We start from the raw sequence: 23,901 nt of genomic DNA on the forward strand, positions 1-23,901 counted from the left end.
TCAGGGCCCTCGGAGTGTGTTGTAATACTCAACGTCAACAAAACAAAGGAGATGATCGTGGACTTCAGGAAACAGCAGAGGGAGCACCCCCCTATCCACATCGACGAGACAGTAGTGGATAAGGTGGGAAGTTTTAAGGTCCTCGGCGTACACATCACGGAAAAACTGAAATGGTCCACCCACACAGACAGCGTGGACCTGGACTTCGGTGCAGAGGAATGCTCCGAAACTTGGAGCTGGACTGGACGCCGTGCCCGGACTGGGCCCCGATGCAGAGGAAGGCTCTGGCCATGGAGCTGGACTGGACACCGTACCCAGACTGTGTGCCGGCGCCGATGGAGGCTCCTGCCATAGAGCAGGACTGGACTCCTTGCCTGGATTGGGCACTGGCGCAGAGGAAGGCTCCGGCTTTGGAGCTGGACTGGACGCATTGCCTGGAAGCTCCGTGGACCGTCACTGGAGGTTCCGGACTGTGGACCGTCACTGGAGTTTCTGGACCGTCGCTGGAGGTTCCGGACCGTGGACTGTCGCCGGAAGCTCCGGACCGTGGACCGTCGCCCGGTAGCTCCGGACTGGGGACCGTCGCCGAAGCTCTGATCTGTGAACCGTCGCCGGAAGCCTGGTGCGTGGAGTCGGCACAGGTGGCACCGGACTGGTGACACACACTTCAGGGCGAATGCGAGGAGCAGGCACATGATGTACCGGACTGGGAAGGCACACTGGATGCCTAGTGCGTGGAGCCGGCACCGGACTGGTGACACACACCTCAAGGTGAGTGCGGAGAGCTGGCACAGGACGTACAGGCCTGGGGAGGAGTACTGGAGACCAGGGGCGTGGAGCCGGCACAGATTTTACCAGACTGATAGCACACTCCTCAGGTCGATTATTGAGAGCTGACTCAGGTGGCATGAGACTGATAACACGCTCCTTAGGGTGAATGTCGTGCCTCAGACACCAACACAACAACTTTCTCATTTCTCTCTCCTCCAATTTCTCCATCTTCTCCCAGATCGGCCCTGGTTCACTCCTCGGCTCCGCCGACCACCCCGTGTGCCCCCCCCCCCCTAAAATAATTTTGGTTGTCTTTTGGGGTTCCTTTGTGGCCTCGAACCCCGGCGTCGTCACTGTCCTCCCTTCTCTCCTTGCGTCTGCTTCCTAGGAAGGCTTTCGTGTCCTCCCATTATTTCCTCCCAAGTCCAGGATATCTTCTGCTCCTTGATCTCCGCCCAAGCCCAGAATACCTTCTCCTCCTGCGCACGCTGCTTGGTCCTGGTGTGGTGGGATTTTCTGTCACGATCATCAAAATAACATTCGGACCAAGGCGAAGCGTGATATGGGTTCCACATCGTTTTATTCGTGAAACGCACAAAAAACAACAGAGCAAACAACACGTAAATGCTCACAGGCAACTACACATAAAAAAAGATCCCACAAAAACCGGTCGTGAAATGGCTGCCTAAATATGATCCCCAATCAGAGACAACGCTAAACAGTTGCCTCTGATTGGGAACCATACCAGGCCAACATAGAAATAAAATAACCTAGATTACCCACTCTAGTCACACCCCAACCTAACCAAAATAGAGAATAAAAAGGCCCTCTATGGTCAGGGTGTGACACTCAGTGCCTCTTTGCTTGACATCATGGGAAAATCAAAAATCGGCCAAGACCTCAGAGAGAAAATTGTAGAACTCCACAAGCCTGGCTCATCCTTGGGAGCAATTTCCAAACGCCTTCAGGTACCAAGTTCATCTGTACAAACAATGGTACGGAAGTATAAACACCATGGGACAATGTAGCCGTCATACCACTCAGGAAGGAGAGGTGTTCTGTCTCCTTAAAATGATCGTACTTTGGTGCAAAAAGTGCACATAAATCCCAGAACAACAGCAAAGGACCTTGTGAAGATGCTGTAGAAAACAGGTACAACAGTATCTATATCCTCAGTAAAACGAGTCATATATCGACATAACCTAAAAGGCCGCTCAGCAAGGAAGAAGCCACTGCTCCAAAACCGCCAAAGAAAAGCCAGACTACGGTTTGCAACTGCACATGGAGACAAAGATCGTACTTTTTGGAGAAATGCCCACTGGTCTGATGAAACAAAAATAGAACTGTTTGGCCATAATGACCATTGTTATGTTTGGAGGGAAAGGGGAGGCTTGCAAGCCGAAGAACACCATCCCAACCGTGAAGCACAGGGGTGGCAGCATCATGTTAGGTGCTTTGCTGCAGGAGGGACAACAATTGTTAACAGACAGATTATTTAACAAATAATTCACTGTATCACAATTCCAGTGGGTCAGAAGTTTACATACATTAATTTACAGCTTGAAAAATTCCAGAAAATGATGTCATGGCTTTAGAAGCTTCTGATAGGCTAATTGACATAATTTGAGTCAATTGGAGGTGTACCTGTGGATGTATTTCAAGGCTGTAAGGGGTATGTGACTGGCTGCAGGGAAGTCAGACGCAGGAGAGCAGAACTGGGTAATAACCGGACCAGTTTAATATGCAAAACCAACGGCATCCAGAACAACAAAATATGGGTAAAAAATAACCCGTTGCGAACCTGTCAGAGTGCACAAGCACTTTACAACAAACAATTTCACACACAGACATGGGGGGGGGGGCAGCCTTCAGGTACCACGTTCATCTGTACAAACAATAGTACGCACGTATAAACACCACAGGACCACGCAGACATTATACCACTCAGGTAGGAGACACGTTCTGTCTCCTAAAGATGAACGTACTTTGGTGCGAAAAGTGCAAATCAATCCCAGAACAACAGCAAAGGACCATGTGACAATGCTGGAGGAAACAGGTACAAAAATATTTATATCCACAGTTAAACGAGTCCTATATCGATATAACCTAAAAGGCTGCTCAACAAGGAAGAAGCCACTGCTCCAAAACAGCCATAAAAAAGCCAGTCTATGGTTTGGAACTGCACAACGGGGACAAAGATCGTACTTTTGGAGAAATGTCCTCTGGTCTGAGGAAACAAAAAATAGAACTGTTGGCCATAATGCCCATTGTTATATTTGGAGGAAAAATGGGGAGGCTTGCAAGCCGAAGAACACCATCCCAACCGTGAAGCACGGGGGTGGCACCATCATGTTGTGGGGTGTTTTGCTGCAGGAGGGACTGATGCACTTCAAAAAATAGATGGCTTCATGAGGAAAGAAAATTATGTGGATATATTGAAGCAACATCTCAAGACATCAGTCAGGAAGTTAAAGCTTTGTTGCAAGTGGGTCTTCTAAATGGACAATGACCCCAAGCATACTTCCAAAGTTGTGGCAAAATGGCTCAAGGGCAACAAAGTTAAGGTATTAGAGTGGACATCACAAAGCCCTGACCACAATCCCATAGGAAAAGTGTGTGCAGAGCTGAAAAAGCGTGTGCAAGCAAGGAGGCTTACAAACCTGACTCAGTTACACAAGCTCTGTCAGGGGGAATAGGCCCAAATTCACCCAACCTTTTGTGGGAAGCTTGTGGAAGGCTACCCAAAACATTTGACCCAAGTTAAACAATTCCAAGGCAATTGTCACGACTCCGACCGAAGGTGGCTCCCCTTCCCGTTCGGGTGGCGCTCGGCGGTCGTCGTCGCCGGCCTACTAGCTGCCACTGATTATTTCCTCCCCCTCCTTATGTGTTTATTTAGTGCACCTGTTTTGAGTTGAGTATAATATTAGTGAGGCTTTATTAGTCAGCCGGCCCGCCTGGTTCCTTGTGCGGGATTAATTATTGTGACCCTCTGTTTTGTGTAACTTGTGTGCATGTCTGTGGGTTTCGTGTTTTCCCATTTCGTGGGTTTTTCTGGACAGTTTAAGTCCCCCTGTTTAGGGCGTTTTGTTTGTTTATACGCCCTGTGTTTTCGTGGGGTTGGCTTATGTTCGCCGTTTTTTTGTGCATTAAAGTAGCACTCCCCTGAACTCTCTGCTTCCTGCGCCTGACTTCCCACCCACTACACTCAGAACGTTACAGAATCCCGCACCCTGAGGAATGGAGTCAGCAGGAGCAACAGCCACTCCCCTCCCATCGATGGAGGAAAGGGTTCTACATCATACCACCGTTTTCCATCGGATCGGAACGGCTATGGATCAGGTGATGGAGAGAACGGACCGATGGGAGAGAAGCGGTCTCCTCTCTCCACCTTCGGCTCCCCCCCCCCTCAGGACTCCCCATCTCCTGACTCCAGCACCCTCCGTCTTACGCTCCCGAGGGTCTATGATGGAGCGGCGGAGGGGTGCCAGGGGTTCTTACTCCAGCTGGAACTGTACCTGGCCACCGTAAGACCCACTCCCTCGGGAGCGGAGAGGGTGAGTGTCCTCATCTCCTGCCTCACGGGTCGTGCTCTGGAGTGGGCGAACGCAGTCTGGAATGGTCCAGACTCAGCGCGGGAGCACTACCCCGGGAGAACGACTATTCCATATCCGGCAGGAGAAGAGGAGCGCCCAGGCGTTGGACCTTGGCAGCGGGATCTGGGTGGAACGACAGGGCCCTTATCGACCCATTACCGGTGTAGTCTCCGGGAGGACGTCCGCAGGGAGCTAGCGTGTCGGGACACCACTCTTTCCCTGGATGAGCTAATTGACATGTCCATCCGACTGGACAATCTTCTGGCTGCCCGCGGGTGTTCGGAGAGGGTCCTGTGTGTTCCACCACCCAGCACCTCCGCTCCCGTTCCGATGGAATTGGGAGGGGCTTTGCCGAGGGGTACCGGAGGAGGAGGCTCCCTCTGCACCAGCTGTGGTCGGAGAGGACACACGGCCTATCGGTGCTGGGGGGGTCCGTCTGGGAGTCGAGATGGCAGGCGGAACATTTCTCGATCACCCCAGGTGAGTCAGCACCAAACTCACCCAGAACCCCCTGTTGGTCACATGCTTGTCTTGATTTTTTTCTTAAATTTTTCCCCTCTTCCCAGCATAGGGCGCTAGTCGATTCGGGTGCAGCTGGGAACTTTATGGATCGCGGACTCGCTATTAAATTAGGTGTTCCGCTTGTGCCGATAGATTCTCCCTTTCCCGTGCAGTCCCTAGATAGCCGGCCATTAGGGTCAGGGGTGGTCAGGGAGACCACGGTTCCACTGGACATGGTAACGCAGGGGAATAATAGGGAGTGATCAGTCTCTATATTATTGATTCGCCTGCGTTTCCAGTGGTGCTAGGGATTCCCTGGCTGGCCCGGCACAATCCAACATTTTTGTGGAGACATGGGGTTCTCCAGGGGTGGTCAGAGGAGTGTTCTGGAAGGTGTCTGGGAGTTTCCGTCGGTGCCACATCGGTGGAGAGTCCAGACCAGGGTCCCACAGTGTGCATTCCCCCCGAGTATGCCGATTTGGCAATCGCTTTTAGTAAAAAGAAGACGACTAAATTACCACCACATCGACCGGGAAGGGATTGTGCGATAGATCTCCAGGGTAACGCTGCGCTTCCCAAGAGTCAAGTGTACCCATTGTCCCAAGAGGAGACACTGGCTATGGAGACATATATTACGTAGTCTCTGGGACATGGGTACATTCGGTCCTCCATTTCACCCGTCTCCTCAAGTTTCTTTTTTGTGAAGAAAAAGGAGGGAGGTTTGCGTCCGTGTATTGACTATAGAGGTCTAAGTGCCATCACAGTGGGGTTCAGCTACCCACTACCTCTCTTTGCTACGGCAGTGGAATCCTTTCAGGGAGCGCAGCTCTTCACAAAATGTCTTCTCAGGAGCGCGTATCGCCTGGTGCGTATTCGGAAGGGAGACGAGTGGAAAACCGCATTTATTACCACATCGGGCCACTATGAGTACTGCGTCATGCCGTATGGATTAAAGAATGCTCCAGCCATTTTCCAATCCTTTGTAGACAAGATTCTCAGGGACCTGCACGGGCAGGGAGTGGTTGTTTATATCAATGACATTCTGATCTACTCTGCCACTCACGCCGCGCAAGGTGCTTGGTAGACTGCTGGAGCATGACCTATACGTCAAGGCTGAGAAGTGTGTTCTCCAGACGAGCCGTCTCCTTACTGGGTTATCGCATTTCCACCTCGGGGGTGGAGATGGAGGGTGACCGCAGTAAGGCCGTGCGTAATTGGCCGACTCCGACCACGGTAAAAGAGGTGCAGCGGTTTTTGGGTTTTGCCAACTACTACCGGAGGTTTATCCGGGGTTTTGGCCAGGTAGCGGCTCCAATTACCTCACTGCTGAAGGGGGGCCCGGTGCGGTTGCGGTGGTCAGCAGTGCATCCTGTAGCTCTAACTCCAAAAAGTTCTGGGACACTAAAGTCCATGGAGAACAAGAGCACCTCCTCCCAACTGCCCACTTCACTGAGGCTAGTTAACACGGTCACCACCGATAACTCCATGATAATCGAAAACTTCAACAAGCATTTCTCAACGGCTGGCCATGCCTTCCTCCTGGCTACTCCAACATCGGACAACAGCCCCCCCCCCCACCCGCGCAGCTACTCGCCCAAACCTCTCCAGGTTCTCCTTTCCCCAAATCCAGATAGCACATGTTCTGAAAGAGCTGCAAAACCTGGACCCGTACAAATCAGCTGGTCTTGACAATCTGGACCCTCTATTTCTGAAACTATCTGCCGCCATTGTTGCAACCCCTATTACCCGCCTGTTCAACCTCTCTTTCATATCGTCTGAGATCCCCAAGGATTGGAAAGCTGCCGCAGTCATCCCCCTCTTCAAAGGGGGAGACACCCTGGACCCAAACTGTTACAGACCTATATCCATCCTGCCCTGCCTATCTAAGGTCTTCAAAAGCCAAGTCAACAAACAGGTCACTGACCATCTCAAATCCCACCGTACCTTCTCCGCTGTGCAGTCTGGTTTCCGAGCCGGTCACGGGTGCACCTCAGCGACGCTCAAGGTACTAAACGATATCATAACCGCCATCGATAAAAGACAGTACTGTGCAGCTGTCTTCATCGACCTGGCCAAGGCTTTCGACTCTTTCTTATCGGCAGACTCAGTAGCCTCTGTTTTTCTAATGACTGCCTTGCCTGGTTCACCAACTACTTTGCAGACAGGGTTCAGTGTGTCAAATCGGAGGGCATGCTCTCCGGTCCTCTGGCAGTCTCTATGGGGGTGCCACAGGGTTCAATTCTCGGGCCGACTCTTTTCTCTGTATATATCAATGATGTTGCTCTTGCTGCGGGCGATTCCCCGATCCACCTCTATGCAGACGACACCATTCTGTATACTTCCGGCCCGTCCTTGGACACTGTGCTATCTAACCTCCAAACGAGCTTCAATGCCATACAACACTCCTTCCGTGGCCTCCAACTGCTCTTAAACACTAGTAAAACCAAATGCATGCTCTTCAACCGTTCGCTGCCTGCACTGGCATGCCCGACTAGCAGCACCACCCTGGATGGTTCCGACCTAGAATATGTGGACATCTATAAGTACCTAGGTGTCTGGCTAGACTGTAAACTCTCCTTCCAGACTCATATCAAACATCTCCAATCTAAAATCAAATCTAGAGTCGGCTATCTATTCCGTGACAAAGCCTCCTTCACTCACGCCGCCAAACTTACCCTAGTAAAACTGACTACCCTACCGATCCTCGACTTAGGCGATGTCATCTACAAAATAGCTTCCAATACTCTACTCAGCAAACTGGATGCAGTTCATCACAGTGCCATCCGTTTTGTTACTAAAGCTCCTTATACCACCCACCACTGCGACCTGTATGCTCTAGTCGGCTGGCCCTCGCTACATATTCGTCGTCAGACCCACTGGCTCCAGGTCATCTACAAGTCCATGCTAGGTAAAGCTCCGCTATATCTCAGTTCACTGGTCATGATGGCAACACCCACCCGTAGCACGCGCTCCAGCAGGTATATCTCACTAATCATCCCTAAAGCCAACACCTCATTTGGCCGCCTTTCGTTCCAGTTCTCTGCTGCCTGTGACTGGAACGAATTGCAAAAAAAAAAAAATCGCTGAAGTTGGAGACTTATCTTCCTCACCAACTTCAAACATCTGCTATCTGAGCATCTAACCGATCGCTGCAGCTATACATAGTCTATCGGTAAATAGCCCAACCAATTTTACCTACCTCATCCCCATACTGTTTATTTATTTACCTTTCTGTTCTTTTGCACACCAATATCTCTACCTGTACATGACCATCTGATCATTTATCACTCCAGTGTTAATCTGCTAAATTTTAAATATTCGCCTACCTCCTCATGCCTTTTGCACACAATGTATATAGACTCTCTTTTTTTCTACTGTGTTATTGACTTGTTAATTGTTTACTCCATGTGTAACTCTGTGTTGTCTGTTCACACTGCTATGCTTTATCTTGGCCAGGTCGCAGTTGCAAATGAGAACTTGTTCTCAACTAGCCTACCTGGTGAATAAAGGTGGGGGGAAAAAAATAAAAAAATCTTCTGTATGCCACCCCTACATTGTCACAAAAAAATCTGATTGGCTCATATGCATTAAAAAGGAAAGAAATTCCACAAACTAACTTTTAACAAGGCATGCCTGTTAAATTAAATGCATTCCAGGTCACCTCATGAAGATGGTTGAGAGAATGTCAAGAGTGTGCAAAGCTGTCATCAAGGCAAAGGTTGGCTACTTTTAAGAATCTCAAATATAAAATATATTTCAATTTGTTTAACACTTTTTTGGTTATTACATGATTCCATGCAAATCAGATGTGCTTGCAAAAATGTATGCCATCAAAAAACATTGTGCTACAGCAAAGCATATAAATAAATCACTATTCTACAAAGTAGAAAATAGTAAAAAGAAAGAAAAATCCTGGAATGAGTAGGTGTCCAAACTTTTATTTTTTTATTTTTATATTTAATACATTTGCAAAAAAAAAAAAAAACCTGTTTAGCTTTGTCATTATGGCAACAATGTAGTTTATGCACTGTCTCCAAATTTCCTTTTTGTCCTCTGGCGCAAGACTGAGTTGGTACACCGTGCTCTCGAAAAGGTACCCAAGACTGAGTTGGTACACCGTGCTCTCGAAAAGGTACCCAAGACTGAGTTGGTACACCGTGCTCTCAAAGGTACCCAAGACTGAGTTGGTACACCGTGCTCTCGAAAAGGTACCCAAGACTGAGTTGGTACACCGTGCTCTCGAAAAGGTACCCAAGACTGAGTTGGTACACCGTGCTCTCAAAAAGGTACCCAAGACTGAGTTGGTACACCGTGCTCTCGAAAAGGTACCCAAGACTGAGTTGGTACACCGTGCTCTCAAAAAGGTACCCAAGGTATGGTGATGGACTGAGATGTCATCCTTCAGGACATCAATTTCACTGCAACTTGTACATCGGACAGGATTAACTACAAGAATGTCAGGTAGACACAGTTGGTCTTGTCCATGTACATGGTGTGGAGCACATCCACACAGCTCACTGGCATTGGTCAACTCAAAGTGGAGTTTCAGTTCTTCCCACTGGCTCAATCGATAGCCAACGTGTGGCACACATTGGTGATTTCTGCAGTGGTTTCTGGCCACAATTAATGGTGGCATACACTGCTTTGTACGCCTCGCTTAGTTTTGGGGAAATCGAATACCAGTTGTAGGTTTCCGTGATTAAGTACTCAACACTCCGAGGGATGGTTTCGTTGGGTGCTGCACTGTCAGCCAATTGTAAAGAATGGTACACACGGGATGAGTACCAAATTGGGTAATGCACATTCTTCCTTTAAAATCTTGTGCACCCAGTCATCACAGACACATTATCAGTGCCAATACCCTGAAGATTCTCTTTTTTTAAATTACACTTCTCAAGAAACTCAACTACCGCCTTTGCTATTGATCTGGCATCGCCCGCTCCAATTCAACCAGCCCGAGAAATGTGGACACAACATTAAGCCATACCTAAATGGTCGCATGCTAGCAGTGAACAATGCTCCGCAATGGCCATTGCCATAGTAGCTTCTGAGCTTTTGCAGTTATCCACTTTCTTAACCAACTGTGGTAATGTAGACTGCGTTGTGGGGTTGTATGGTTTTGATTTGTTTATATGCTTTGCTGTAGTACAATGGTTTTTGATGTCATACATTTTTGCAAGCATATATGATTTGCAGAACACACAGTATGCCTGACAATCATCCCCATTACTGGCTTCAGCCACCCATTAAATTCAGGTACAGACTCCCACTCTTTTCTGTACTTCTGGCTGTACAATTGTGATTGAGACATGTTGATTGATGTTGTAAGTTCTGATCAAGATCAAACATTTGTGACCAACTACATACTACTGCTGCTGGAGTCTGCCAACAATGATTTGCAATTTGCTGAAATTGCTGCAGGCCTTCTGCTGCCTGTGCACAAACTGAGCACCTGCTGCTAACGTCAATCACAATACACTTTTGCAGCCAGGCACGTGACTGAGTGTGACAGAGAAAATAGTTTTTGTGTCATTTAGAGGGAAAATGCATGCATTTTAGCATTTGAGTCACTTTTGAAAAGTTGCTAAAAGTTCCAACTATATTTTTTAAAGTCGCTAAATTTGTTGCTAGGTGCTGTTTGAAAGAAAAGTTGCTAAATCTAAAGTTGGCATCACTGGTGTAGCTAGCTCCCGCCGCACACCCCCTCCCTTTGTGCTTCTCTGCCTTTGTGTGCGCCATTGCTGTGACTTCTGTTGCACAGACCGCTTCTCCCACTCTCGTTTGCGGCAGAATTGTGTGGGAAAGGTTGATAAATACTATCAAAACCAACCATAGAAACTCCACAAAGGAAGCCTGAAAAGTAGTTACATTTTTGCTAGCCTCTTTTACCAGTAAAAGTCGCTGGACAAAGTCACTAAATTGGCAACACTGATGAATATTGATGGTAAACGAGGCCAAATCAGGAAGTGCAGATGACTTTTAAAGTCATGTTCTAAAATGCTTCAGACATTATTAAGTAACAAATGTTCCTCTGTCGGAATTTCAGTACCTCCACAAAACATTTCACACAAGTTTCTACATTACACACGTGGTTCTACTTGGTGTTTTATTTTTACTGCATTCTGGGAATGTTCTAAAAATGGTGTGCCTTAATAAAACCAGAGTAAAATGTGTTCAGAACCTCCCTGCAACCTAAAAATGCATGTTCCCAGAACAAGAAACATTTTCACTTCTGTTCTCAGAACGTTTAAAAACATTCCGTTTTACGGGTCAGGAAACATATGGCTTTGTTCCCACAACCAATGTGAAAGTAAAAATATACATTCCAAGAAGCCAAATGTGGCATCTGGATGGTATCAATCATAGAGATGCTATCATTCCTGTAATAGTTTTATATAATTATGCCGTATCAATAGTATCAGGCATCTGTCTCATGTCTGTCTGAGTACCACTTACAGTACCATCACATATCGAAACTAAGATACTGTAAGAAGTTTTGCAAGTCTCCAACACTTCCTGCTGTAATGTGACTTTAAAACCAGAGACATCTTTTATCTCCTCCTCATAAGAGTCACATCCACTTTATTGAATAATGCATCACACATCAGCTCCATTTTCATAAGTGTCTGGGCTTGTTAAAATGTTTTTGAGGCTTACAGCTCTCTGGAGGTGCTCCATGTGTTGGGATCTCCATTATTGAGGAGCTCTGGGATCTCAATGAGATGTTATTGAGCTGGAGCTAGTCAACATCAATGTCTTTAACAAAATATAGATACTACATCCTCTATCATGGCCATCCACAGCATGTCTGCATCACAAATGGTCCACTAGTGCCCTATGTGGTGAATAGGGTACCATTTGAAGTGTTCATTTCATCAACAACAATTGTGAATAAAATATTCGTCAAACTATTTTTTTGTGCCAATTGACCAAGAAAAAACTATAACTAAATGAAAATGATTAGTCCTATCAACTGACTAAAACAAGACAAGGTGAAATTATCTCTGTGACAAAAACCTGACTACTAAATGGACTGGACAAGGGTTTTTGGAGAGTGAGAGCTTTTTAGTGATAAGCACAATGATTAATAGCAGCACAGATTCGCAGTGCTGTTCTGTTCAGCAGTAGGAGGACGCACCACACCAGATACACAGCCTAGCCTACATCAGCTGGTGTGCTGAGGGGGAGCAAGCAATGAGTTTGGGCAGACAGGCACATTGTACTGGCGACTCTCTTGCTTCCCCGTAGCTAACCAGTCACCTCCAGCTTTCTAGTTAGTACCTGTTATCATGTTTCAGGGAAGACCCAGATGCAGACAATGTCAAAGTAACAAAAGTGTATTACTAGAACAGGGGGCAGGAAAAACGACAGGTCAAGGGCAGGCAGAGGTCAGTAATCCAGATCAGAGTACAAAAGGTACAGAACGGCAGGCAGTCTCGGGGTCAGGGCAGGCAGAGGTCAATAATCCAGGTTGGTGTGACAAGGTACAGGACAGAAACGGCAGGCAGGCTCAGGGTTAGGGCAGGCAGAAAGGTCAAAACCTGGAAAACTAGAAAACAGGAACTAAAAACAGACAGAAGCAAGGGGAAAATGCTGGTAGGCTTGACAAACAAACATACTGGCAACAGACAAACAGAGAACACTGGTATAAATACACTGGGATAATGGGGAAGATGGGCGACACCTGGAAGGGGGTGAAGACAAGCACAAAGACAGGTGAAACAGATCAGGGTGACACCCTTTGCCTGGTTAATAAATAAAAGCTGCTTTACAAAATTAAAAACAATAGCAGCATTCAGGTGAAAAGTAAAACAAGAGTTCTCTCCCTTGAGGAAAAACACATCTTTTAATGTATAGTCTTGCTCAATCCTCGCACTTCCCCCACTGCATTTCATAGCCAGGTTCTGTTGCCAATGTACTAGCAAAATCTCTTTCTATTCTTCAGAAGAAACAACTTAATTCTAACGATTACCATTCAAAATATATGACCCATAATACTGGCCCTACGTTTTTTTATTTCTATTGTGCATTGGCAGGATGCATTTTACATTCATGAAGCATGCTGTTCTAAAACACGGATACCTGTGGACCGGAACATTAACCATTTGTTTAGGTTACACCATATTAGCTAGTTATAGCTAGCAACCTGCAGCGTGTTCAGCAGGATGCCGTCATGCCCTGACCTTAGAGAGCCTTTTATTTCTCTGTTTTTGGTTAGGTCAGGGTGTGATTAGGGTGGGCATTCTAGGTTTTCTGTTTCTATGTTTTCTATTTCTATGTTGTTTTTGCCATGTGTGGTTTCCAATCAGAGGCAGCTGTCTATCGTTGTCTCTGATTGGGGATCATATATAAGTTGTGATTTTCCGTTTGGGTTTTGTGGCGAGTTATTTTCTGTTCAGCTGTTTTGTTGCCTGACAGAACTGTGCACTTTCGTTTTTTCTACTTTGGTATTTTGTTGCGGTGTTCAGTTGAATTTAAAATCATGAACGCCTACCATGCTGCACCTTGGTCTCCTTCTTCAACCCACAAGAGTCGTTACAGACACAACGTTCTGGAACTTTCAAATAGAACAGCCTTGTCTCATAGACGAGACATAACATAGTAAATGTAAATCCAGGACACTCAAATTAGTAAGACAGATGGTTTGGTATGGTTACATAAGACAGATGGTTACTTAATGCAAAAATGAAAGTAGCATTTTCAGGGTGGATGGGTGAGCGTATAACACAAACGTCTAGCAACCCAAAGGTTGCCAGTTTGAATCTCATAGACAATGTTTGTATTTGAACCTTAATAGGGTACGTGGGACAGTAGCTTCCCACCTGTCAACAGCCAGTGAAACTGCAGGGCGCCAAATTCAAAACAACAGAAATCCCATAATTAAAATTCCTCAAACATACATGTATTTTACACCATTTTAAAGATACACCTGTTGTAAATTCAGCCAGTGTCCGATTTCAAAAAGGCTTTACGACGAAAGCAAACCAAACGATTGTTAGGTCTGAGCCAAGTCAGAGAAACACAGCCATTTTTCCAGCCAAAGAGAGGATTCACATCAGAAATATAGATAAAATTAAGCACTAACCTTTGATGAGCTTCATCAGATGACACTCATAGGACTTCATGTTACACAATACATGTATGTAAAGTTCATATTTATATCCAAAAATCTGAGTTCACATTGGTGCGTTATGTTCAGTAGTTCCAAAACATCCGGTGATTTTGCAGAGCCACATCAATTTACAGAAATACTCATAATAAACATTGATAAACGATACAAGTGTTATTTACAGAATTAAATATATACTTCTCCTTAATGCAACCACTGTGTCAGATTTCAAAAGAACTTTACGGTTAAAGCAAACCAAGAAATAACCTGAGTATGGTGCTCAGACGACAAATCAAGCCAAATTGATATCCGCCATGCTGGAGTCAACAGTCAGAAATAGCATTCACTTACCTTTGATGGTCTTCATCAGAATGCACTCCCAGGAATCCCAGTTCCACAATAAAGGTTTGATTTGTTCGATAATGTCCATCATTTATGTCCAAATAGCTACTTTTGTTTGCACATTTTATAAACAAATCCAAAGTCACGAAGTGCGTTCTCTAGGAGCAGACAAAATGTCAAAAAGTTCCGTTACAGTCCATAGAAACATGTCAAACGATGTATAGAATCAATCTTTAGGATGTTTTTAACATAAACCTTCAATAATGTTCCAACCAGAGAATTCCTTTGTCTGTAGAAGAGCAATGGAACGCGAGGTCGCTCTCACGTGAATGCGCGACACTGAGCTCGTGGCTGCTGCCAGACCTCTGACTCATTCCCCTCTCATTCGGCCCCACTTCACAGTAGAAGCATCAAACAAGGTTCTAAAGACTGTTGCCATCTAGTGGAAGCCTTAGGAAGTGCACCATGACCCCATAGACACTGTATTCGATAGGGCAAGAGTTTAAAAAAAAAAAAAAACTACAAACCTCAGATTTCCCACTTCCTGGTTGGATTTTTGTCTGCCATATGAGTTCTGTTATACTCACAGACATCATTCAAACAGTTTTTGAAACTTCAGAGTGTTTTCTATCAAAATCTACAAATCTACTATATTCATATTCTAGCTTTTAGAGAGTAGCAGGCAGTTTAATTTGGGCATGCTTTTCATCCAAAATTCCCAATGCTGCCCCCTACCCTGGAGAAGTTAACCCTGACGTCTAGGCTAGCAAACATTGGCCAGCTAGCTAATGTTAGCCATCTAGATAGAATTCGTAACAAATTGTACATTAAAAAAATTCTGAACATAATACTAATTGTAATTCATAGCGAAGGACATCCAGAAATGCATTCATACCATAAGAAACATAACATATCAGACTAAATGGAGTGCCTCAGAATTAGGTACAGAATAATACAAAATCCTCTGAGACCAGGTTGGATAGAAATATGATATGTAGAACAAACATGCCTCTCTGACATGTTGAATAAGGAATAATGTTGGCTCTATTCATTGAATTCCTATCTGCACATTTTGAGAACGTTTTGCAACTGAACATGGCCCTGATAACATTACCAGTAGCCTGTATGAAAACATTTGGTGGCACAGAAAGAATGGAAAATGCGAACAATTTGTTGAGTAAATATCTCTTACCACTACACTATATCTGACTGGGTAACTAACTTACTTTTGTGTTCACGTGGACCCTGTCACTCAGACTTGAGCACTTGAACTAGGGCTCGAGCAAGGGGGATTGGACGTCAGCCATAGGGACTTGTGACTTGACTTGACCCGTGACTCAGACTTGGACTCAAGCACTTGGGACTCGATTCGGACTCAAGATTTAGTGACTCGACTACATCACTGGGCAGAACAGTCATTAGCTCCCGTTCAAAGATCTCAGACATTTCCATATGCCTAAAAAGCTTATTTAATTTTTTTTTTTTTTTTTTTTTTTTTTTTTGTACACATTTGTTTACATCCCTGTTAGTGAGCATTTCATCCTTTGTCAAGATAATCCAGACACCTTACAGGTGTGGCATGATCATTACACAGGGGCACCATGTACTTGAGACAATAAAAAGGCCACTTTAAAACAGTCTTGTCACACAACACAATGCTTCAGATGTCTCAAGTTTTGAGGGATCATGCAATTGGAAAGCTGACTGCATGAATGTCCACCAGAGTTGTTGCCAGATAATTTAATGTTAATTTCTCTACCATTAGCCACCTACAACGTCATTTTAGAGAATTTAGCAGTACGTCCAACTGGCCTCAACCACAGACCACGTCTAACCATGCCTGCCCAGGACCTCCACATGCTGAGGAGAATTTTTGTCTGTAATAAAGCCCTTTTGTGGGGAAAACTAATTATGATTGGCTGGACCTGGCTCCCAGTACATTGGCCTGGCTCCCAAATGGGTGGGCCTATGCCCTCCCAGGCCCACTCATGGCTACGCCTCTGCCCAGTAATGTGAAATCAATAGATTAGGGCGTAATTAATTTCAATTTACTGATTTCCTAATATGAACTGTAACGTAGAAAAATCTTTGAAATTGTTGCATGATGCGATTACTGTATAGTTTTGTTCTGTATACAATGTGGTGGCTGAGGCGTCTATGGAGCATGACAACAATGGCAATGATGCGACCGAGTGACGGAGGTGCATCACATACTACCATCTGGTGCTTGAGCTTCTCTCCCTTTCTCTCTTAGGGTGAAACTTCAACTTAAGTACATTGACTTAACCTGACTAACATCAATCTATTTCCAACGTAATCATCATGTTTTAATCAACATCTGTTTTTCATCTTATCCACTGGGCGGGTGAAATTGTTGAATTGCATACTTGATAAGACATTTGATTTAACCTTAACCTTTCAATGTTGATAGTAATGTTGATAGTAAAATGAAATGTTTGAATCAATGTCATTGTTTTAACGTCATGCCATCAATCTAAATAAAGAGATACTGTACTTATTTTGAAATAAAATAAGAAGCCACAATCAAATGATTTCTGCCTCGACTGGTATATGAAGGATAATGTACATCAGTGAGAATGAGTCAACCATCCAGATGCTTACCTCCAGGTACAGTGCTTAATTGAGGAAACAAACTGTCTTTGTTTCTGCTGAGCTATCATGTCAACTCATGCATGTTAAAACATCAGAAGCCTCCTTCCTAAGTTTGTTTTATTCACTACATTAGCACACTCTGCCAACCCTGATGTCCTAGCCGTGTCTGAATCCTGGCTTTCCATCCCCAACTACAACATTTTCCGACAAGATAGAACTGCCAAAAGGGGTGGAGTTGCAATCTACTGCAGAGCGAGTTCCAGCTGTGCCCTGATTGCCCCCATCTATCTTCAGAGTTTGTACTGGTAGGTGACCTAAACTGGGATATGTTTAACACCCCGGCCATCCTACAATCTCAGCTAGATACCCTCAATCTCACACAAATGATCAAGGAACCTACCAGGTACAACCCTAAATCCGTAACCATGAGCACCCTCTCAGATATCATCCTGACAAACTTGCCCTCTAAATACACTTCTGCTGTCTTTAACCAGGATCTCAGCGGTCACTACCTCATTGCCTGTGTCCGTAATGGGTCCGCGGGAAAACAACCACCCCTCATCCTGACAAACGCTCCCTAAAACATTTCAGTGAGCAGGCCTTCCTAATCCCATCAGTAGAGGATGCCTGGTTATTCTTTAAAAGTTCCTTCCTCACCATCTTAAATAAGCATGCCCCATTCAAAAAAGTTAGAACCAGGAACAGATATAGCCTTTGGTTCTCTCCAGACCTGACTGCCCTTGACCAGCACAAAAATATCCTGTAGCGTTCTACATTAGCATCGAACATCCCCCGTGATATGCAACTTTTCAGGGAAGATAGGAACAAATATACACAGGCAGTTAGGAAAGCTAAGGCTAGCTGAAATTTGCATCCTGTAGCACAAACTCAAAAAGTTCTGGGACACTTTAAAGTCCATGGGGAATAAGAGCACCTCCTCCCAGCTGCCCACTGCACTGAGGCTAGGAAACACTGTTAGTACTGATAAATCCACTATAATTGAGAATTTCAATAAGCATTTTTCTACGGCTGGCCATGCTTTGTACGTGGCTCCCCCTACCCCGGTGAACAGCCCTGCGCTACCCACAGCAACTCGCCCAAACCTCCCCACTTTTCCTTCACCCAAATTCAGATAGCTGATGTTCTGAAAGAGCAGCAAAATATGGACCCCTACAAATCAGCCAGGCTGGACAATCTGGACCCTCTCTTTCTAAAATTATCTGCCGAAATGGTTGCAATCCCTATTACTAGCCTGTTCAACCTCTTTCGTATCATCTGAGAATCCCATAGATTGGAAAGCTGCCGTGGTCATCCCCCTCTTCAAAGGGGGAGACACTCTAGACCCAAACTGCTACAGACCTATATCTACTCTACCCTGCCTTTCTTAGGTATTTGAAAGCCAAGTTAACAAACAGATCACTGACCATTTCGAATCTCACCGTACCTTCTCCGCTATGCAATCTGGTTTCAGAGCTGGTCATGGGTGCACCTCAGCCACACTCAAGGTCCTAAACGATATAATAACCGCCATCGATAAGAGACATTACTGTGTAGCCTTATTCATCAACCTGGCTAAGGCTTTCGACTCTGTCAATCACAACATTCCTATTGGCACACTCAACAGCCTTGGTTTCTCAAATGATTGCCTCACCTGGTTCACCAACTACTTCTCTGATATAGTTCAGTATGTCAAATCGGAGGGCCTGTTGTCCGGACTTCTGGCAGTCTATGGTGGTGCCATAGGGTTCAATTCTCGGGCCGACTCTCTTCTCTGTATACATCAATGATGTCGCTCTTGCTGCTGGTGATTCTTTGATCCACCTCTACGCAGATGACACCATTCTGTATACTTCTGGCCCTTCTTTGGACACTGTGTTAACTAACATTCAGATGAACTTCAATGCTATACAACTCTCCTTCCGTGGCCTCCAACTGCTCTTAAATGCAAGTAAACCTAAATGCATGCTCTTCAACCGATCGCTGCCCGCACCTGCCCATCCGTCCAGCATCACTACTCTGGACGGTTCTGACTTAGAATATGTGGACAACTACAAATACCTAGGTGTCTGGTTAGACTGTAAACTCTCCTTCTAGACATTAAACATCTCCAATCCAAAATCAAATCTAGAATCGGCTTCCTATTCCACAACAAAACCTCCTTCACTCATGCTGCCAAACATACCCTCGTAAAACTGAATATCATACCGATCCTTGACTTCGGCGATGTAATTTACAAAATAGCCTCCAACACTCCTCTCAGCAAACTGGATGTAGTCTATCACAGTGCCATCCATTTTGTCACCAAAGCCCCATATACTACCCACACTGTGACCTGTATGCTCTCGTTGGCTGGTCCTTGCTACATATTCGTCGCCAAACCCACTGGCTCCAGGTCATCTATAAGTCTTTGCTTGGTTAAGCCCTGCATTATCTCAGCTCACTGGTCACCATAGCAACACCCACCCGTAGCACGCACTTCAGCAGGTATATTTCACTGGTCATCCCCAAAGCCAACACTTCCTTTGGCTGCCTTTCCTTCCAGTTCTCTGCTGCCAATGACTGGAACGAATTGTAAAAATCACTGAAGCTGGAGACTTAACTTTAAGCACCAGCTGTCAGAGCAGCTTAACGTTCACTGTACCTGTACACAGCCAATCTGTAAATAGATAAATATTGTTATTTATCTTCTTGCTTTTTTGCACCCCAGTATCTCTACTTGCACATCATCATCTGCACATCTGTCACTCCAGTGTTAATGCTAAATTGTAATTATTTTGCCTCTTTGTGTCACGTCCTGACCTTAGTTCCTTTTGTATGTCTCTATTTTAGGTTGGTCAGGGCGTGAGTTGGGGTGGGCATTCTATGTTTTGTTCTTGTGTTTATATTTCTATGTGTTTGGCCTGGTATGGTTCCCAATAAGAGGCAGCTGTCAATCGTTGTCTCTGATAGAGAACCATACTTAGGTAGCCTGTTTTTCCACTCTTGTTTGTGGGTGGTCATTTTCCGTTTCAGTGTTTTCACCATACGGGACTGTTTCGGTTTTCTGTTGTTTTTTGTGTTCAGTGTAATACATATGACGAACACTTACAACGCTGCATATTGGTCCGATATTTCCTACTCCTCCTCAGAAGAGGAAGACGACAACAGTTACACTCTGGCCTATTTATTGTCTTACCTCCCTTATCTTCTACACTTGCACACAGTGTATACAGAATTTTCTATTGACTGTACGTTTGTTTATGTGTAACTCTTTGCTGTTGTTTTTGTCGCACTGCTTTGCTGTATCTTGGCCAGGGCGCAGTTGTAAATGAGAACTTGTTCTCAACTGGCCTACCTAAGTTAAATAAAGGTGAACATCTTTAAAAAAAAATTTTTTTACAAAAGATATGTACTGCTTCCATGCTCATTTACATAATTATGCCCCGCAAATAACATTGAATAGTTGAAAGTAACTCCTCTAACCTATTTTAAACAAGCTTTGTGAAAGTACATTTGGAGTGAGGTTGGGTTTATTTCGGATACATTCAAATCTGATTTGCCAAAAGGACACCATCATTTTAACGTGTAGCTAGGTATACTATCACTCATTCATGATGGATCTTTAGGATTTGCCCTCTAAATATGTGTAAAAAAACACTAATGATAAAGGTGTTTGTAAACCTGTTCGCAATTTCATCTGACAGCTGCACCCGATTGACCTGCCTTATTAGTAAGGGTAACCTACGATAATTAACGACAGAACACAACCAAATCAAGCTAATCAAGCCCTGTGGAGAAGATAATCAATGAAGCGATAAGACGCAATCATTTTGTCACCAATATATGAGAAAGAAGATGAGTAGACGGGCCAGTACATTGCAATAAACCTTAGTGAACTATTAACAGAAAATCTTTACAAAAGAATACATATAGGACCAGATCAGCCTTGTACATCAGGACGTAGAACTGCAACTCATTTAGACTCATCTTCCTCAGGCACCGCTCTCATTTTCCCTCTGATTCAGTATGGCTGGCTGTTCAGGGACTATGAGTTCTAACGGACCTCGTGGCACCTATATATGCAAATGGAACTTTGTTTGTTCGACTACTGCAATTTAGCTATTGTTAAACAACGGTGGTGTAAATTCCATGCAGATGTTTTAGCTCTGGCAGAGTACATCGATAATGTAACATCTGACATTTCTACTGATACGAGTGTAGATGGTAGCTTGAGTGACACCTCCAGTGTTACAACAGGTGATCGTGCTAAAAGTTTTGATAGTGCTGGGCTTGAGAGGTCGTCTGAGTGTGTGTGAAGCAGGATCGTCTCAAACTGCAACGAATGCCGATATATGTGGGAAGCTGGCATTGTGGGCTAAGGAAAACAAATCAAATGTATTTATATAGCCCTTCGTACATCATCTGATATCTCAAAGTGCTCTACAGAAACCCAGCCTAAAACCCCAAACAACCTCACCAGGGGTGCAGTAAATCGTTTATTGGTAATTCTCAGAGAAGAGGGGCTGAATGTTCCAAAAGATGCACACACACTTATGTATACACCGAGAGACTACAACTCCATTGAGAAATGTAAGGGTAATTATGCATATTTTGGTGTTGAGCATGGGTATAGTGAAGTCTCTGGTTGAGCATCCAGATGTCATTGAAGATTCAAAAGATTTCAAAATCAACGTTGATGGTGTTCGTCTCTTCAAATCATCTAGCTACCAACTTTGGATTTGGATTACCATGTCATAATCAAAGCTTTTCTTCGTGATGCACCAGTGTGACCCTTGCTAAAATGCATCAAATCCCATAGAGGATATTTTGCATGTGAAAGATGTCAGATTAAAGTCTCTTGGAACGGAAGGGTTGCAATCTGAGGGGACACATCCAGAGAGAAATGATGGTGAATTCAAAAACTTCTGGTAACTACTGCTCCATTGATAGATGCTGGAGATTCTTGTATTTCAGGGTTTACATTAGATTATATGTACAATACCAGTCAAAAATTTGGAAACACCCACTCATTCAAGGGTTTTTCTTTATTTTGACTATTTTCTACATTGTAGAATAATACTGAAGACATCCACACCATGAAATAACACATATGGAATCATGTAGTAAAAAAGTGTTAAAGAAATTAAAATATTGTCACGCCCTGGTCGAAGTATTTTGTGTTTGTCTTCATTTATTTGGTCAGGCCAGGGTGTGGCATGGATTTTTGTGTGGTGTGTTTGTATTGGGATTGTAGCTTAATGGGGTGTTCTAGTTAAGTCTATGGTTGTCTGAAGTGGTTCTCAATCAGAGGCAGGTGTTTATCGTTGTCTCTGATTGGGAACCATATTTAGGCAGCCATATACTTTGTGTGTCGTGGGTGATTGTCCTTAGTGTCCTTATGTTCCTGTCTTGTGTACTAGTTTGCACCAGTATTAGGCTGTTTTTGTTACGTTTATTGTTTTCTAGTGTTTGTATTTAGATTCGTGTTGCTTCAGTTTAATAAACATGGATCGCAATCTACACGCCGCATTTTGGTCCGACTCTCCTTCTCACCTAGAAAGCCGTAACAAATATTTTATATTTGAGATACTTTCAAGTAGCCACCCTTTTTCTTGATGACAGCTTTGCACACTCTTGGCATTCTCTCAACCAGCTTCACCTGGAATGCTATTCCAACAGTCTTGAAGGAGTTCCCAAATATGCTGAGCACTTGTTGGCTGCTTTCCTTCACTCTGTGGTCCAACTCATCCCAAATAATCGCAATTGGGTTGAGGTTGGGTGATTGTGGAGGCCAGGTCATGTGATGCAGTACTCCATCACTTTCCTTCTTGGTCAAATAGCCCTCACACAGCCTGGAGGTGTGTTGGGTCATTGTTCTGTTGAAAAACAAATGATAGTCCCACTAAGCACAAACCAGATGGGATGGCATTTCTCTGCAGAATGCTGTAGTAGCCATGCTGGTTAAGTGTGCCTTGAATTATGAATACATCACCAACAAGGCATCATCACACCACCTCCTCCATGCTTCATGGTGGGAACCACACATGCGGAGATCATCCATTCACCTACTCTGCTTGTTAATAAAGACATGGCGGTTGGTACCAAAAATCTCAAATTTGGACTCATTAGACCAAAGGACAGATTTCCACCGGTCTAATATTCATTGCTCATGTTTCTTGGCCCAAGCAAGTCTCTTCTTATTGGTGTCCTTTAGTAGTGGTTTCTTTGCAGAAATTTGACCATGAAGGCCTGATTCACACAGTCTCCTCTGAACAGTTGAGGTTGACGTGTTTGTTAGTTGAACTCTGTGAAGCATTTATTTGGGCTGCAATTTCTCAGGCTGGTAACTCTAATGAACTTATCCTCTGCAGCAGAGGAAACTCTGGGTTTTGCTTTCCTGTGGTGGTCCCCCATGAGAGCCACTTTCAACATAGCGCTTGATGGTTTTTGCTACTTAGCTTAAAGAAACTTCTTGACATTTTCTGATTGACTGACATTTTTTTTTCTTAAACGAGGCCTTAGAACACGCAAACTTTCTTCCTCTCAGAAAACCAAGTTGTCAGAGGCTCTGATCTCTTTTCAAGGCTTATTGCCAAAATAATTTGCCCAACATCCTCGGTCACTGGCAATATTTGACCGATGGAAGGGCACTTAGTACAGGCAGTTTTTGCTCTAGACGGGTCCCATAGTATGGAAGGATGTTTCCAAAAAACCACTTTATGTCCCTTCGTGTAGCCATGTCAATTTAGCGAGATTCAGATGATGACATAATTACCTTGATTATGCCAAACAGCTACTGATGCACTTTGTTGAGATGAGCAAGACTGTCTACAGTGATACAGTTACAGCGTCCTCCTCCAGGACATTTGTCAAAGAAATAAAAGACAATGGAAACATTATCTATGATGTTATTTACCACACTCGGACTGACAACTTCTTCCATCTTGCATGTGCCTCCAAAGATTTCAACATCATATCTCAAATATCTGC

This window comes from Oncorhynchus masou, chromosome 17 (genome assembly GCF_036934945.1).
Source record: "Oncorhynchus masou masou isolate Uvic2021 chromosome 17, UVic_Omas_1.1, whole genome shotgun sequence".
NCBI lineage: Eukaryota > Metazoa > Chordata > Actinopteri > Salmoniformes > Salmonidae > Oncorhynchus > Oncorhynchus masou.